At 40.7% G+C, this 19,502-nt stretch overlaps 1 protein-coding gene across 7 annotated transcripts in view; it reads right to left on the reverse strand.

The window, feature by feature from the left end:
• TANC2 (tetratricopeptide repeat, ankyrin repeat and coiled-coil containing 2) overlaps nucleotides 1–19,470 on the reverse strand; it is a gene marked incomplete at its 3' end in the record, with an annotated part of 370,267 nt that extends 350,797 nt beyond the window's left edge. For 4 of the 7 annotated variants that reach the window (XM_081933706.1, XM_081933707.1, XM_081933702.1 and 1 more), the window contains exon 1: nucleotides 18,976–19,470. Of the gene's footprint in view, nucleotides 1–18,709; nucleotides 18,848–18,907 lie in introns of those variants that run through there. The other 3 variants (XM_081933703.1, XM_081933704.1, XM_081933705.1) reach the window with 3 other exon arrangements.
• Between the last annotated feature and the right edge of the window lie 32 nt (nucleotides 19,471–19,502).

Below are 19,502 nucleotides of genomic sequence, written 5' to 3' on the forward strand. Positions count from 1 at the left end.
TTTCACTCAAGTAGCTTCGGACAAAGGGTACCCCTTCCAATGCACTCCTACTGTAAGCAACTCCTATACAGCCTCAAGTCTAAGATTGTTTTCACCTCATAATGTGTTTCCCCTTCTATCACTACAGGAGGAGGGGGAGTCTGGGTGGGCAGTCTTATGCTGGACCCTAATACTGGCTTCAATAAGCTACATTGAAATACTGGGTCAGTTTTCCCTAGAATTCTGGGTAGACTGAATTGAACTGTTAATTATTTTCACTATTGGGAATGGACCTAGAAATTTTGGGCCAAATTTCTTGCTAGGCATTCTTAATCTTATGTATTTGGTAGATACAAAAACCTTGCCCCCCACACGAAAGGGGGGTTGGAGTGAGCAATGTTTATCAGCTTGCTTCTTGTAGGCTTCTGCTGCATCTGCTAGAGCTTTCTTTGTACTTTCCCATCCTTTCTTTAGGGTGTCCATCCTTTCATTTAGAGACATGGAGGAGGGAGGTTCTCTAGGCAGTTCAGGCATGGGAACCAATTCCATGCCACTGGCAATTTGGAAAGGAGTTAATCCAGTGCTGTTGTGGACTACTTTGGCGAAGGGTAGCAAGTCCAACTAGTTGTCTTGCTGATAGTCCACATAACACCAGATGCATTGTTCCACCATCACAGTGGCCCTCTCCACTGCTCTGTTTGTGCTTGGATGAAACACTGAGCTCAGACCTTGTGTGGACCCAATGGACCTCAGGAACTCTCTCCAGAACTTGGGGGTGAACTGGACTCCGCTGTCTGAAATGATCCTCCTGGGCACTCCATGCAAGCGATAATTGTGTTTAACAAATATTTTCACCAATTCCTTTGCAGATGGCAATCCTGAGCAAGCGATTAAATACTCCCGCTTAGAAAACAAATCAATAACGGTCCAGATTACTCTATTCCTCCTGCTGTCTGGGAGCTTGATGATGAAGTCCATTGTGATCTCTTCCCAGGCTAGGGCTGGCCACCAGTTGTAGTAGTCCAGGGGGCTTCCCTGGTCATATTTTCATCATCACGCAAGTAGCACAGCTTTTTACGTAGTCTTCTACATCCGATTTCATCCTTGGCCACAAAATTGGTGCCTGGCAAGGTGGAGCATTTTTAGGAACCCAAAGTGGCCTCCTAGTTTCGCATCATGGCTTCGCTGTAGAACTTCCAGCCTCAACCCCGCGGGGACATAAAGTTTGGACCCCTTCCAGGCTAAGCCATCTTTTATCGTTAGGTTGCCCTTGTTATTATTGAGCCACGGGTCTGCTGGGAGAGCTGATTTCATTGCTATTGTCAGCTTATCCTGGCCTCGGGTGGTGACTTGGGCCGCCTTTTGGTGGGAGGAAGAAAGGATGGGGTGAACCACTTCTTCCTTCTTACTGTTGTATTGCGGTTTTCTTGACAAGGCATCCACCAACAAGTTCTTCCCTGCAGGGTTGCGTTTCAGTTTGAATCTGAATCTTTGGAAGTATTGGGCCCAGCGAACTTGTTTTGGGGACAGTCTTCGATAGGCTTTGAGAGCTTTGAGGTTTTTATGGTCAGTCCAAACCTTGAATGGCACATTTCCCCCTTCCAGGAAATGTCTCCAAGTGAGCAAAGACCACCTGATCACATATGCTTCTTTCTCCCAAATGGCCCATCTTCTTTCAGTAGTGGTGAGTTTTTTGGGAGATGTAAGTGCACGGTAAGAGGTGCCCTTCTTTATTCTTTTGTAGTAGCACTGCTGCTACATCACTAGCATCCATCTGGATTGTGAATTGTCGTTCTGGATCGGGGTGTTGCAGTATGGGCTCTTGGGCAAAGAGCTGTTTTAATTTCTCAAAGACTTTTTGACACTTTAGGTGTTGGTTTTGCTTTTGGCTTTGTCGGGGAAGGTCCCGTTTTAATAGTTCAGTCAATAGAAGGGCAATCTTTGCGAAAGCCAGAATGAACTGCCTGTAGAAATTGGCAAATCCAAGAAAGCTCTGAAGTTGAGAGTACTTGGAGGTTTCCAGTCTAACACAGCTTTCACTTTTCCTGGATCCATTTCTATCCCCTTGTTGGAGATGTGATAACCAAGGTAATCTAGTGAGGTTTGTGGAACTCACACTTCGATAACTTTGCGTGTAGCTTGGTGGCTAGTAGTTTTTCCAGGACTTGCCGTACTAGCTTCACATGTTCTTCCAGGATTTCAGAGAAGACTAAGATGTCATCGAGATAAATGAGTACTCCGCAGTACAGGTGCTCATGTAGCACTTCGTTTATGTACTGCATTAAGACTGTGGATGTTCCTTGTAGCCCAAATGGCATGACTTTGAGCTGAAAGCTGTCAAGGGGACAGTTAAAAGCGGTCTTCCATTCATCTCCCTCTCTGATTCGTATGCAATAATATGCCTCTCTCAAGTCCAGCTTGGTGAACACCTTGCCTTTAGTCAAGTGGTTCAATGTATCTTTCATGAGGGGGAGGGGATAGGTGTTCTTCACACATACGGCATTCAACCCCTTCATATCAATACAGAGACGAACACCGCCATCTTTCTTTTCTCTGAAGAGCACTAGGACTGCTACTTTCGACTTAGCCGGTTCAATAAAGCCCCGCTTCAAATTTATGTTGATGTACTTCCTCAATTCCTTGGGAGTCATGGAGTACAACTTCGGTTTTGGTAGGGTCGTCCCAGGTATGAATTCTATTGTACAATCTGTGGGATGATGAGAGGGAAGATAGTTGCAAACTTCCTCACTGAACACCCCCACCAAGTCCCAGTAGTCTTTTGGTAGTTGTTGGATCCCTGGGGGTTTGATGTCTACTGCAAGTGCTGCAGGTTCCGGACGGTCTGGGCTGTTGGGTTCAATCATCCCTGGGTAGCCCTTTGACTCCACCAGTGGTAACGACCCAAAGCTGATAATCAATTTTCAAATGCCATCCTCCCACTTTATTGTAGGCACCCACTTGTCGGCCATGCAAGCCCCACGATAATTGATTCCTATATTCTTGGAGCTACAATGAATCTGAGGAATTCATAGTGGTGGCCTATCTGTAACTTTATCAACTCGGTAATTTGCATGGCTGCCCCCCCCCCATTAGTGTTCCATCCACCTGCTCAAACTGAATGGGGATGGTTTAGGGGTCCGGTACATATGCCTAATTGCTCTACAATAGACCTGCTGATTAAGCATCGGGTGCAGCTGGTGTCCACGATTGCCCCAACTTCCCCTTCCACCTGTTTCTGGCACTTGGAGTTGGATTTTATGGTAAAGGGGCGGATAGGTGCACTCACCATTGGGTCATTTTCAGTACTCTCCTCTTCCTCCTCCGAGATGATAGGGGCTTCCCCAACAGTAGGACCTCCGCCTCCTTTGGTTGTTGTACCAGACAACTCTTTTCTGGTGGCTTTCGGGATTTTTTCTTCATCGCGTTGACGGGTGGTTTGCGCACTTGTGGAACTGGAGCCGGAGCCAGCCATTCTGATGCTCTGTGGCCAAGCTGACCGCATTGGTATCATTTTATTGCCCCTCCCTGAGGGACGGGGGGGCGGAGGCTTCTCAGCTCGCTGCATCTGCGGTCCAAAGGTCTCTTAGCAGGTTTTTCTGCAGCAGGCTTTTGATGAGGGTTAATATCCTCATGGAGTGCCACTTTCCAATGTGCAGCCTCCCCTTCATTCATCCCCTTGGCTATTTCTTGAATCAACTCTGTCGGAAGGGTATTGTGCTCCAACCTGATCAATGTACAGACAGACTTAATTCAGGAAGCAAGCTAGCTTCTCTGGGGTTCCATCAAACATTGCCTGAAACCATGGGGGCATGGGAGCCAGAAGGGCTGGTGGTTGGAGCAGCCTGTTGGCCGGCTGCTTGCGGTGATAGGGCCCCTTGTTGAGCCGCATTCAGTGGTGGAGTTTGGGCAAAATCCTGTTGAGGTATTGCTGGGGGGGCGCTGGAAACAGTGGGGCCCCAGGGCCAGTTATCTGAAATGGCATTATCTGCTGAGAAGGAGCAGGCACCCATTGGTATTGGGTCCATCCATGACCCGGGAAAAAAGCCCATCCCAGTGGTGCTTGATTCACAGGTTGCAGCCCGAACATTGGTGGCTGGCTAACAGGAGATGTGTCCCAGGGCCCTTTCTGCTGGCTGGATTGAATTCCCCAATTCAGTGGAGGGCCTGTCTGTGCTCTGGGAGGGAGAGGCACTAATGATGGCTTTACTCCAGCAGCAAGGGGTTGGTTCAACTCGCTAGTCACTGTGAGGAAGGAGCCAAGATCTCCACTCCAGTGTGTTGCAGATTCTCTGCTAAGAAAGGAGAATGTTGACTGGGCCAGGGCCCACTTAGGTGGTCCTAAGCTAAGGAGGGGGTTGATTCCACTCACATTTAGCTATCCGAATTGGTCTGGGAAGCCGGTCAGAGAATGACTGCGTGAGGGTGGCTGGGATCTCCATTCATCAGATCTACTAGACGGTGTCTGCTCTGACTTCCTCAGTCATGTGTCGGAGCTTCCCTGGTAGCTCCCGGTCTGTCCAGCAGAAATTCCTTAGAGGTAATAAATCCCAAAGCATTGCCTCGCAGAGCTAGTTCTGTCTGTAAGGGAGGTCTAGGGGTCGGTTCATTTTGCCTTCCCCCAGCTGCTGCTCTCTTTCTGTAGCTTCTGCAGCCTCGACTACCTCTTTAGAAGGCACATAAATTGTCTCAATAAATATAGGTGATCCGTCATCTGTGGCCTTCTCTGCTGCTTTCTTTTCTTTCTCCATCTTCACTGAAATTTTGTACTGCCCAGGGTTGGATCAGTACCCCTAACAGCTTCCCAAGCCTGGGATAGCTGATTAAATATTTTAAGGGAGATTCGGGTTAATGTCAGTGTTCCAAATAGCATCCAAAATTAAATCAGAGTCCAAGGCAAAGTATTGCTCTAAGTTCCAATTTATTAAAAGAGCTATGTTGGCACATCTGAGGGAAACCCGAATCTGAGCTTCCTGGCTTTTCCCCACCCAGTTGAAAGTTCATGCTCTTGCCCCCGCACCCACAAGTCCATCACATGGTCCAATCTTCCACTGCCATGCTGGCAGTTCCACCCATCCAGTTCTGGTCAGGTGCAGAGGTGTAGAGACAAAGGATTACCTTGGCTTTCTAGAAAGGAATTTTATTTTGGTTACATAGCATTTTACTTCATACCATCCCATCTCCCATTTTCCCACAATAGAAACAGCATAGTAGAATAATAGAAAGTGTGGCAGGCCAAAGATCCAAAAAGGAATATGGCTGCAGGTCTGACAACGACATCCCCACAGCATTTAACATATGTTTATATTTCTCCTCACATACCAAACTTCCTTCTATACACAAGCGAGAGAACATTCTTACAGAAGTAGTGTTTTGCTTCTTTCAACAAACATTCATTCCTTGCCACTGACCACTTACTATTCATTAAATTTCTACCAGGATGTGTACACCTTAACATTTCTACATGCACGTTCCCATCCTTAGACAATGTTCTTCCATGGCATAGAGTTCATTCATTTGTTCTAATTTTTTAACCTTTATCTATAACTGTTCTTTCCATTTTTCTTGTCAAACATGACTAATTGGGTTATTGATAATTATGTTTAAATCCATACTCCTCTTATTTCAAAAACGTATTTCAAGATTGCATCCAACAATAGTGCATTGTATTAATAGAAAAGAACACATACATTCACATCTCCAAACTTCTAACATCCCCATATCTCTATCACTACAAGCATTTCTTATACTTTTATTGAAAAAATATATTAGTCAAGAAGATTTTGCAGAGTACTATCCTATTTCCAGTCTATTAACTGAACATTTCATTTATTCTCACACATAGCTGTGGGAACCCAAAATTAGTACACATTAGCAGACATAACCAAAGCCACATTTAGAGTGCATCACCAAATAAGTTAGAAGCAGAATCCAATCTGGGTCAGCCACCGGGACTAGAGATTTAGATTTCCGAATTTTCATACTCATGCTGGAGAGAGAAGCTGGTAGATCCCTTAGGATGGGCTCCCAACACATGTCCAAAAGCTTGGAAGACTAAATCTGTGGTTCCAGTGACCAACCTAGATTGGATACTGTAACATTATCCTAGGACACCTATATCTGCCTTCATTTGTAAGTTAGAATCCTTTTAAAACAGCAACTAAGTTGCAAATATGGATGACAAATTAGATATGGGTGGATGGATGGATTGATAGAGACAGACAGACAGACACACAGACAAACATATATTTGTTTAAAGTACTGTCTTGTACAATTCTCGGAAAAGGAAATAAAGTACAAAGAATTGTTTATGATTAAGAATAAGGTTATTATTTTCTGAAATCAGCCACTATATCTCTTTCTAATAAGGTAAGAAGAAACTATTTTTAAATAAAACTAAAATGAATTATTTTTGCATAATTAATCATAGTGGATATAGTACAACAATTTTAAGTAAGGAAAATTATCCAAAATCATTTTTTTAATTACAACATTAGAAGTCACATCACATATTCTGGATGTGGATAGGCCTGTGGAATTATCAATTGCAAACGTTGTTTTAGGAACTAAAACACATGAAAACATGTTTTACAAGCTTTCTTTGCACATGCTCAGACACTAATTATTGTGTCTGGTAATACCCGCCTTCAACATGATTTCAATGTTATATCACTTTTGTTTTCGTTTCATGATTTATTTCTGATCTGCTGCATTGCAGCAGTCTATTTTACTCATTTACTATACCAGATAATCCTCAGTTTATGGCCACAGTAGATAACACAAAATTCATTGTTAACCAGTGCAGTCACTAAGTGAGGCATCAGGTGACCACATCTGATTTTATTATCTTTTTTGCCATATTCATTGAACAAATCACCATGATTCTCAAGTGAGATATCACATAACTATAACTTATGATCTTCCCTAATGGCTTCCTCACCAACATTGTCAAAATAGTGATGTCAACCCAGGATGCTGCAACCACTGTAAATGTGAGCAACTGAATCACAATTACTTGTTTGTTGTGACAATGTAATAGGTTTAAGTGAGAGGTCAGTTCATAAGTCACTTTTTTCAGCACTGTTGTAATTTTGGTCACTTAATGAATGATTAAGCAAGGGCTACATGTACACGTATAATCCCAACTTCAGTTGTTAGGCCAGGACCACACTGTAATTATCAAGGATCTCACACTTTTCCTGCCCTATCATGCTCACCTGTTTCAACTCCTCCCCCCCCAGCTTATCCCTATATCACTACCCTTTTGTTCATCCTAAACTATGCAGAACCTATCCCACTATCTGCTACCATCCCCAATTGATCTTTGCTTTTTCCTCCTGTTGACAAGGTCTACCTGCTGAGGCAGTTGATAGTGCACAGCTGATCAGCAGCGGAAGGAAGATGGCAAAGGTCATTTTAGGGTGGCAGGGGTGGCAGGTGTAGGCAGAGGAATGCAGCATAACTAAATGAGTAGAGATGGAGGGGGGAAGCTAGGTGAGTAGGGATAGTTGAAATACACACTGCAATTGTAAATGTAGGTGAGTTGTCAAGCACCCATATTTTTATCATGTGACCATGAGGATGCTGCAGTAGCTGTGATTTTAATAACTAACATTTGTTCAGCATCTCTGTAACTTTGCATGATTACTGAACCAATGATTAAGTGAAGACTACTTGTTTATAATCTGCTTTGCCTTTACAACACTCTTTCTAATCTTTGCTCATTTTAACTCTGAAGTTTGTAGTACCTCAAGTAAAGCCACTGTTCACTGAATGGCTTGTTTCACATTCTTCTATTGATATATTTGCAACTGTTGAAACCTCTTTGCAAAAACAACAAGTGGTGTGGCATTCTACACGATTTGCTCCATCTTCTTAAAATCCTCATCCTAATAAACCTAACGATACAGTGCTTTAGAAGGCATCTAACAAACTTCTCATGGGGTTGAGAAGAAATCCCAATTAACAGTAAAATTGGGTCCCTTCAATGATACCCTAAGGACAATAATTCTAGTAATGATCTGGGGAGCGGGGGATGGACGGACAGACAGAAAGGCACCAAACAAACAAGGCCATTTAGAGCAATAAATATCAGTTCTTCTATCAGGTTTTGTGTATCTTTTTATTAAATAGACATTTGTATCCCATTTCTTTGCTAACTCAATTGTCTTTGAATAAGCTACAAAAGAACATTATTTCTGCATTCTCAAAGTGCTTTCCTAATGTAGGCATATGCAAACGCTACTATCTTTTAAATTCTGTGCCAAGACAAGAAGCTTCAAAATTTAGGCCTTTTCTTTTATTCCCCCCCCCCAAAAAAAAAAGTATTTAACTTCTATACGTTAACCTCCACCTAGCCTAGATAACTGAATTGTCTTAAATTATCTCCTACTGTCCAAAAAAGGTGTTGGTAAATTGGTTCACTCCTCCTGAGGTGCAACTACAGAGTAGAAATTGATGTGAGCTTTATTTACCAGCAAGCTGCTCTTTTTCAAACCATAATCCAAGATGTAATTGAAGTTTGATAGATGTTTTGAATTGGTAACTTTTCCTGCCTTTATTACTTTAAAAGCTATATTCATTTTTTTCCTTTATTAACTCTTTTACTCCTTTATCTGTTTTACCTGTGGTTTCTTCCTTATGTAATTATACTTGAGTTTACTTATACGTTTCTTGATATACTGTTTGCTGTACATCTCCTGTAACACACTCAACAAGTGATTTTTGTTACTATGTCTACTTGTGACTAATTGATGCAGTCTTTCTCAACTTCTAAGCCTTGAAGTATTTTTCAGGCCTCAAAGTGCCTCTGTATTAGGGGCTTAGATATATGCCAGAAGTTGCAAAATTATTATATTCATATAGGCCTGCATAAATGTATTAAACTAAAAAATGTGAATTTAAAAAAAAATAAAAATAAAGAATGAAATTTCTTCCTACACCCGCAACTCACCCCCCCACACACACACACACCTTTGTGGATGGCTGCTGCTGCCACTGGTGCTTGAACCAGCAGAGTCCTAGATTTCCTGCACCTGCCCTGAGAAGAAGCCAGGCCACTGTTCTTGTAGAAACAGAGATATGCACTAACAAGAAGAGCTCCAGCATGGAGGTCCTGGCAAATGACTTTCTTATGCTCTCTCACCATCTGCTGCATCTTCCTTCTTTTCTTCTTGCTCACTTCTCTCTCCTCAGCTTGTACAGTTCCACAGGTCATCTCAGTGTTGGAGGTTAGAGCATTTTTGTGGGGTTTCTGTTTTTTACAAGTAAATCATCATCTCCCAAGGAACTCCTTGTGACCTCTCATGGAACCCAAGAATTTTGCAGAATCCCAGCGAAAAATCCTGTGTTACTTGAGGGAAATCAAAAGATTCAAGGCATTTCTGGAGGGCGGAGCTGACTTCGCGATGATACGAAGTGCGATCTTGGAGCTCCAGAATCGCCGTCGATATCTCTGCTGCTGGACAGTCCTTTTGGACCTAAACCATCCCGTAGAGACGGTGATAGAGAAGGGCACATCCTGCCGATCCCAGGGATGTCGCAAAGTCCCTGGTAGAATCCAGGAGAAGCCCTTTTTTCCAGAGAAGCAGCCATTAAAGCTGCTGAAAGTTGGGACAGCTCCAGAATAGAAGGAAAGTGGGAGAAAGTGGGTCGAATTGGTGAGATAAATTTTATTATTAGAGAACACCCAAAAAGATCAAAAGTAAAGTTAAAATTAAAGACAGAAGAGGTTAAGCGGTGAGATTAAGCCTGAGTCAAACTTAGTGTGTTATTTTTCTTTAATCTTTAGATTGATGGAATTTTTACAAATGCTTCTTACTTTTCAAACTGAACCGGGTTTTTTTTTCTTCTATTTTTCTTTTTTTTAAATACTGATTAAGACTTACTTTCCTTTTCTTTTTTTCAACACTCTATTGCATTTTTTTAAAGAACTTTTCTTTTCTCCTTAAGTTTGGAATATAAAGAGGGGAGGAAAAGTAGAGGAAAAGAAGTATTACTGCCACTTGGAGGCTTGGAAACATTGTTTCTCTTTTTTTCTTTGAACATTTGATCTACATTTCAAGGTTTCTGAGCTTGTTCAGTGAAAATGATAACGGGATGAGCACAGATTGTTTATACATGTGCTCCTCCGGAGTACTATCAGTAGCTGGAGACTGCAGACTGGAGTGGAAAGAAAGCCTTGACATGAAAAAGAGAAGATTGCAGTGAATTTGTTTGGAATTTAATTTAAAAAGCCTTGGATTCTATATAGTGGTAGTTGTTTACTATCTGGAGGAATGGCGCAGCACAAAAAAAAGGAAGTGACATTGCAGATAATTATGCAAGAAATTCAAAAAACACAAGTAAGAACAGAGAGCATTGAAAGAGAATGGAGAATATTGAACAAAGAACAGAAAAAATAGATGGAAAAATTGAGAATATTTACCAAACGATGATGAAATATGAGGACAGAGTTTAAAAAATTGAAAAACAATATGAGCAAAGAGATAAGAAAATTGGTGATACTGATAGGAGATTGAGCGTGGTTGGACAGTGGAATATTGGAATGGGAGATTGAAAGATTAGAATTTTACCTCAGACTCCAGAATATAGAAGAAGAAACGGAAGAAAACTTGGCAGAAGTAATGATAGAAACTTTGGCAGAAGCATCAGTGACAACCAAAGGGAAGTTGATGGAAGGAACAGATGAGGGGTTTCGAGTTTTCACAAGATATGCAATGATTTACAAGTTGCCAAGAAAAGTCCATATAAGATGTACCAAGAAAATAATTAAAACACAAATACTACAAATGGCAAGAGATATAAGATGGTACTACTATTGGAAGGCTACAGGATGATGTAATGAAATGCTACAATAAAAACTAATTTAAATTTAGTCAAATTTAGAATATTATGCACAAAATGAAGTAATAATAGTTATAGACAAATAAATGATTAACAATGATAATAATGCATATATACACCGGATTGATAATATGCAATTTTATATAAATTGTAAGTAAATTGTAAGTGAGGACTATGGAGAGGATGCACAAAAGTTTTGTAACCAAAGATAAACAATTTTATATAGAATACAATATAAAGATGTAATATTACTGCATGGTTTTAGGATGATGTAATGAAATGCCGTAATATAAATTTATTCTAAATTTAGAATATCTCACATAAAAGGATGTAACAATAGGTATAGTCAAATGAATGTTTAATAATGATAATAATTGTATACATATATATTAGATTGATAATATGAGATTCTATATAAATTGCAAGTGAAGACTATGGTGAGGAAACACAAACATTTTGTAACCAATTGACATACTGTATGTAACTGGAGGATGGTTTTTATGTTTTTTGTTTGTTTTGTTTGTTTATGCGTGTTTGTTTAAATATGTGTGTGTGTGTGTGTGTGTGTGTGTTTTATTTGTGCTGATAAATAAATAAAGGGAGACTAGTATAGATCTATTTGGGCATACCAGGGGTTGTAACACAAATACATACCTATTTCCCTGGCTTAGCTGATAAGCAGGAGAGTCTGTGGCTTAGTGGCTAACAAATCTGCCTAATATGTAATACAGCCCTGGTTCAAATCCCAGTAAGGGTATGGCTAGCTGATGAGAGCTAAATAGCTTGAAATAGATCTATACTAGTCTCCCTTTATTTATTTATCAGCACAAATAAAACACAAATATAAAAAGGCAACATTAAAAATAAAAATATGGTTTTCTGCCTGGATGGTCCTCTGTAATGAGCCAAAGGACAGAAAGAGGGAGTAGTGAGCTCCCTCCCATATTTGGGCATACCAGGGGTTGTAACACACATACATACATACATACATACATACATACATACATGCATACATAAAGATTCAAGACATTTCCTTAACTCTTCCATGTAACTTACCTTTGTCTTAACTGTCACTATATATGACAGTTCTATCTATTAAAAAGCTTATATCACATGATACTTGTAAAGCTCTTTTGGTTGTATCTCTATAAAAATATCAGGAAATAATGTTGGAAACATCCAGACTTTAATGTTTTAGTTATCAGAATTTGATCAATAAGCATTTAAGATTTTGCTAGCATTTATTTCAGAAAAAAAATTAATTTCGGGATACATTCATTATCCCAAACCCAACATTGCTGCTTCAACAAATAAATTTCCCCAAAATTAAATTAGTTAAAATAAGCTTAAAATCAGTATGTTTAAAATAAGTACAACTGACTTTCAAATTGAACTACTGATAATCAGGATAGATAAACAAGTGCACAAAATTGGTGGCATTATTTGCCTACAAGTTGTGGATCCATGAACTCTGTAGATTCACTATTGATTTAATATGTTCCAGTAAATCTCATTAATCCATGGAATTTATTTCTAAGTAGATCTGTAGACTGCCACTTACTATTATAAGGCTTATGGGGAGATTTGTCTAAAAAAATTAAGACAACAACAGAAGACAGGTTCCAAACAAGAATTTGAAATAGAAATATATAAATTTTCAATGACACAGAATAAATGCCATTTCAATAAAATTTACTTTAACTGTAGAATACTTAAGATTTGTTTTTACTTCTGTGTACGTTCATCATTTAAAGAGAATCAGTTAACATTTTCAGTATACCATCTAAAACTTGTTACTAAAACATGTATTTATGTTTTTTCCTTACATTAGTGCCTTTAAATTACATGCCAACCTAGCAGTTTGAAAGTATATAAAAATGCAAGTAGAAAAATAGGGACCACTTTGGTGGGAAGGTAACTTGCGTCTTTGGAGTTTAGTCATGCCGGCCACATGACCACGGAGACATCTTCGGACAATGCTGGCTGTTTGGCTTTGAAATGGAGATGAGCACCGCCCTTAGAGCCGGAAACAACTAGCATTTATGTGCGGGGGAACCTTTACCTTTATAAGTAAAAGGAAGGTAAAAAGTTATTAATTCAAGAATATGGAGAATAAAAAAAAGGTTGTTGAAAGCAAGCCAATGGGCAGAGGAGCAAATGTCTGCAGATGCTACTGCTGAAAAAAATGTCACTGAAGATTATTTGCCTGATGAATTTCTATAATTTTTAAAACAGAACTTTTTCTTCTTTTCTTTCCTTCCTAGTCTTAAGAAAACCCTTTGTATAATGTATAATTAACTGTAAACAATTGTGTGTGTGTGTGTGTGTGTGTGTATTCCACATGTTACAATTCTGGGCAGCTCACAACAATAATAAAGCCACACACAATTAAAATTATTTTAAAAATCTAAAGCCTAGTACCTCAGTCAACTTCCTAAGAAGCTCCAGAGAATCAACTATAGGCTTCTACTGCATTCTACCCCAGTACCTGAGGGAGAATCAGTTTTTTATGATTTTCCGGAAGGTAAAAAGGGCCTGTCAGATTGCCAAGGGAAAGCTCTTCTGCAAGGTTGGGACCACCACAGAAATTGCATAATTCCTAGGTCCGTTAGATGGCAGTATTAAAAGGAAGAGACCTGGAGCTACTCTATTCAACTTAGTGGGATGGCCAGATACTCTCAGGGAGAAGTACTCCCACATATACTGTAACTATGCCATATAAAGCTTTAAAGATGATAATCAGCACTCAGAATTGCACTCAGAAAGAGTCAGGGCAGCTCAATGTCGAATTTCCATGCCTTGAATAAGTGCAATTGGCATAGAAGACAATCTGTGCAGACTCCCCTGACTATGGCTGCCACCTGCTCCTTAAACAAGAATTACAACTCCAGGAAGTCCCTCAAATTTCACACCACCTTTGTGGAGGGAAGTGCAACCCCATGAAGACCCAAACAGATTTTGCCTGGGATTTAAAAATCCAGAGCTATTCCTCCTTACTAGGATAGTTCTAAGCTGGCACCTCCCTACCCAGACCCTTACAATCTCCAGGCACTGGGACGCCATCTAAACAGTATTATCTCCTTTATCAGGTAGAGGTGATAAAATACAATTGAATTATCATAAGCATAGTGATATTGCACCCCTTGACAACAAATAACCTTGTCCAACAGCTTCATGTAAAAAAGGAGAAGTGAGAGATCAAAGCTTTGAGGCACTCCACAATGCAGAAACCTAAGGTTGGGCCTTCCCCCTACAGCACTGATTAGAAGTGATCCTACAAGGAGATGAATCACTGTAAAATCATGCCTCCTAAGACCCAAAGCTAGACCAGAAAGGTATCCTACTTGATAACGTCAAAAGCCACCAAGAGATCCAGGAGAGCCAGGACAGCTACATCATCTCTGTTCCAAGCCTTCCAAAGGTTATCCACAAGGGCAATCAATTTTATTTATTTCTTTATGTCAAATTTAGAAAACCTCACAGAGTGATTCTGGTCAGTGTACAACTAAAATCTAAAACATAAAAGCTAAATATAATTATATGTAAAAGCTGGGAAGGCCTTCAAGACGCTAAACAGCCCCATGGCTGTGTACTCTTGTATGAGCCCCAAGGATGTCTGCAGAGCCTGATCTTCAGATGTTTCAAAGGACTAGTCAAGCAGGAACCTGCCTTGCCTCGAGGAGAGGGGGAATGTTCCAGAGGAAGGGGCAACTGCAAAGAAGGCTCTCCTCCTGGAGAAGGCTCTCCTCCTGGGCTCTTCAAGTCACAATTCTTCAACCACTGGGGTCTGCAACATACTTCCCTGCCTGACCAGGTGAGATGGGACAATGACTGAGACAAAGACAATTCCACAGGTAACTTGGCCCATGCCACATAAGATTTTCAAGATCATAACCCACATCACCCATTCTTTGTTGAGCCTAGCTTTGTTGAACTGAAAAGGGTTCTGTTAATTCAATTAAATACACTTACAAAGGTTACTTTTCTTGTCTTGCCCATTATGGAGTATGACCTCTCTGTTACACATTTTTCACATGTATGCACATTTATATGTATTACTTCCACATATTTTGTGGTGGGGAAGAAATTTCCAAAATCAATTGGCAACTTGTGACATATAGTTGTGTCTGTATCAGTGGTGGGTTCCTGCTGGATCGCACCGGATCGCGCGCGCTCCCTTTCAGCGCTCCACCTGGCTTGCGCGCTCCCTTTCAGCGCTCCACCTGGCTTGCGCGCTCCCTTTCAGCGCTCCACCTGGCTTGCGCGCTCCCTTCCGGCACTGAAACCGGAAGTACAGTCTTGCCCCGCCCCTGGCGAAGCAACGACGCCTGCCTGCGCTCCACCAGCTCGGCTGGGAACGGAGATGTTTCCTCAGCGGAGCGGAGCGCCTGAAAAGACTTTTCAGGCGCTCCGCTCCGCTGAGGAAACATCTCCGTTCCCAGCCGAGCTGGTGGAGCGCAGACAGGCGTCGTTGCTTCGCCAGGGCCGGGCAAAACTGTACTTCCGGTTTCAGCGCCGGAAGGGAGCGCGCAAGCCAGGTGGAGCGCTGAAAGGGAGCGCGCAAGCCAGGTGGAGCGCTGAAAGGGAGCGCGCAAGCCAGGTGGAGCGCTGAAAGGGAGCGCGCGCGATCCGGTGCGATCCGGGAGGAACCCACCACTGGTCTGTATGTTTATATTTATTCTTCCTTGAGATTCTTTTTTTTTATAAAGAGAATAACTGTTTTCATGTCAGTAACCTCAAATTGATTATTTCTGATTAAGTTACCAGTAGACTGACAACAGATATATATTTCAGCAAATACAGTCTATGAGAATTATCCAGAATGAAACAATGGTCTCATTCCCAATTATTTATATTGCTAGAAAAACAATATAATCTGAATCAACACATTTTACTAAATTATATTTCTGATATTGCTTGATTTACTACTACTACTATTACTTGATTTACCCACTAGAATCAGGTGAAACCATTATTTTCAGTCAACTTTTATAACAGATCAATTATGAATGTTGAGAATCAATATTTTGCTTCAAAACAATTTTTAAAATTATCAGTTTTCAAATACAATTCCAATCCCACAACAAAACTGAAAAATGTCTTCTTCATATGTAAATTATTTAACAAAGTTGCATAATAACTTCAGACACCAGGGCCACATTCAAACCTAAATACAGGGAGACCTCACTTAACGACCAGGACCTTGAGCATAATTAAGACCAGCAATTCTGTCACTAAGCAATGGAGTCATTAAGCAAAATATCATATATCCATTACAGACTTGTGACCTCATTTCCATCATGGTTGCTAAGCAAATATCACATCACTATGAGTTGCAATTTTACTACAAGCTTCTCCACTGATAGTCAGAAGCTGGCTGTGAAGCATGGAAATGGCAATCATGTGACTACGGGATGCTGCAACAGTTGTAAAGTGTCTGAATCTCAATCACATGACTGCCAATATGTTGCAATAAGTGCAAAGACCAGTTGTAGTTACTTTTTCAGCATGCGGACATAACCTGGAACAGTCACTGTATAGGGCAGTTGGTTATGAGAAGCTACCTATATCTTAAACACAACTTAAGACAAACAATTCCAAAGGTTTTTAGCAAACTGTAAATTTAAATGCAATTAGCCCAATTGCATTCCAAAGCAATTCAAAATTGGTGCACCAAACAGACTAGGCAAAGAGTCTCCTAGCCAGGTCTTCCACCTGTTGTTCCTGCAGGAACTGTAAGCCCAGGAGTAACCACAAATTTACATGTGCTTCTTTAGAGCTACAGATGGAAGTAACATAGAGCCAGATAGAGCCATAACTTTCATTGTGGTATTTTGTCCCGTCTAATTTTTCAGAATTACCAGACTAAGTGCCACACAATCTCCTGCTTAGCTCAGGATATAGCAACGCAATTTGGTATTATTAACATACAGATTATCCTTCACTATAAACCAGTGGATGATCACATGAATAATTTCAAGAATAAGGTGCTACCACTCAGGTCTATTTCTCTATAAAATTTCAATAAAATTTCTTCTGAATAGCCACCTAAAGTCTGTAAGGTTTGTAAAATGAGAATACTAGTAAATCTAGATAAAATGAAAGCCCACTGTGTAAGTGAAAGTAGATTTCCTTATTCTGGATTGGATCATAATTTGGAGGAGCTTCTGGATCCAGATTTATTTTCAATTTCCAGGAATAGGAGCATTTACAATCCCTTTGCTACAACAACTGCATCATTTTTAGAAAACTCATGTTGGTAAAATCCAGGCTACATGATTCTAATATGCTCTTGAACTATTCACAAAAAAAACACATTTTAACCGTGTTAGCACAAGTTAATCACTGTTTTAATACACTGGTTTAGGCACATCCTTCGAAAGGCTTTCACAGCTACTGTATGTCAAAGACTGCCCTAGTTGTCTTTATATACGCATACACAGATGGCACTTGCACAAGCCCGTCAGAGGACACATCTACGTAAGCCTTTTGAGTTGAAATGTTTTGTTCCAACACATACTTTGTGTAAAACATATTTTTTAAATGTTTTGCACTTTTTAAATGTGTTCTACATGGTACTATCTCCAAATTTGGTACTCAAAAAGATTATACAGATTATACAATTATACAGTATCTATGACAAAAGTATTACATTAACTGCAAAATTATTGCTAAACATAAATTGTTGCATACAGTTAAGTTCAATATTACCTCAGAGAACACTTTTAATCCAGCTCCTTCCATGGTTCATTGAGGTGACCTGAAGGCTTCTACCTATAGTTTCCACTGGCGCATCAGATGATGACAAGTAATTAAACCTTCTTTGTAGCCCCAGAGATCCCAAAATAACTCTGTAATTCTGGTGAACTGATACTGTCACATCTTTTAAAAGGCCTTAAAACATAAATTTCTAAACTGAAGCCAGTTTATTGGGTGGGGAAATGGGTTTCATTTATAAAACTGTTGGGGCAGGAAATGGTAATTGCTGACTGATTAAATTTTAATGTTTTAATTTTACTAGTACTTTTAGGATATTTATTGTAAATGACAATATAAAATGCCTAATAAATCTGTTTTAAATACATAAATATCAACAAGTCTTAAAGTGGCCCACAGGCAATTTCACAATTTCAATGAAGTCATATCTATATAGCTCAGATGGCCCTTTGCATTCCAATATATATCATGTTCTTTATTTGAAAATCTCTTGTATTCTCCATACACAGTTGACATTGACATTTTAATCTATAAAATATTATACTTACAGTAAAAACAGCCTATGATATTCTACTGAACTGGTAATACATTGCAACCCCTCATTCTGTCTGAGATGCGTAATCTCTTATACGTGAATACTGAATTAGAATGTTTTCTCAAACATTACCATTTTATCCAATTTTCTGGCATTGATAGCAGTAAACTACCAATTACCATTTCCTGTCCCAACAGTTTTATAAATGAAACCCACTTCCCCACCCAATAAAAGATTCCCACCACCAAAAGATTCACTCCCTGTGTCTCCTATATCAGACTTCCAGTGCATGGACAACACACTAACACACTGGGTTTCTTTTCTGTAAGTTTTGCAATGACAAATTAGTATTGGAACAGGTTGGAAGGACAGGATTCCTAAAAGCCTAGGCATTTCTGTTTACAAAATATGTTTCCGGAGGCATAGCAATATCACTATTCCCATTAATGTGTTATAGTTTTTTCATTCCAGTAACATAATAGTATCCCCAATCTCAGATCACTTTATAGTAAGAACATGGAAGCTTCAAAAAGAAGCAATGTTTTAAAAATTCGTGTATCCTTTTCTGGGAATAGCTTTATGTAGCAGATTAAAGCATTGATTCAAAATACCGTATAATATATGCTATAAGCTTACACTAATATGTAGACGTTCACTATTATACATATCCTGGAACCTTGTTCCTTCCTTCCACATCAATACACAGCGATGTGGAAATGGTGGGAGAGGGAACGAGAAGAATCAAGGACGATGACAGAATCTCTTTCCCCTCAACCTCGCATAGGTCAGTATGGCACACCCATCCAGCGTTCAATTTCCTTCCTTCCTTCCTACCTTCCTACCTACCTAGGCAGGGCGTCAGCTGAAATGAATCCCAAATTGTTGATTTCCTCCTCGCTCACCTACTCCGGTGTCGGGTTCTGTCCAAGCACCCTTTCGGGGCGCGGCAACTTCGAATCCTCCTCCTTCCCGTCCTCTATCCCGAAGTTTGGGGGAGGGGTTGCGAAGCAGAGGTGTGGGGGGGAGGGTCTTTCCAGCCTGCCTCACCACATCTCGGTAAAGGAGCGGCTCACTACGTCTTTCTCAGAGGCAAGCCAACTGGGGGGCTCTGCTGATGGGACGGAGGCGGTGATGATGGCGGCGGCTGGGCGCTCCCCCCTCTTCAGTCATTGAGCCGCTCTGCTCCTCCTCACAAAACAACCGACACAGCGGGAGGAACCAGAGAAGCAAAGGGCGAGCGCGCGCCGCACGCCACCCGCTCGCACGCGCGGCTCCCCAATGAACGAAGTGATGGTGGTGTGGGGAGGGGGTGGCACCGCCTCGCGCTTCTTTAGATCTGCGCGCGCAGGCACGGTTGCGCACGCGCCACGCGTTTGCCAAGTCAGACCGTAAGTCTTACGAAGGGTGGCGCGTTTCTCTCTCTCTCTCT

Source organism: Natrix helvetica (genome assembly GCF_964273705.1).
Source record: "Natrix helvetica genome assembly, chromosome: Z".
Lineage (NCBI taxonomy): Eukaryota > Metazoa > Chordata > Lepidosauria > Squamata > Natricidae > Natrix > Natrix helvetica.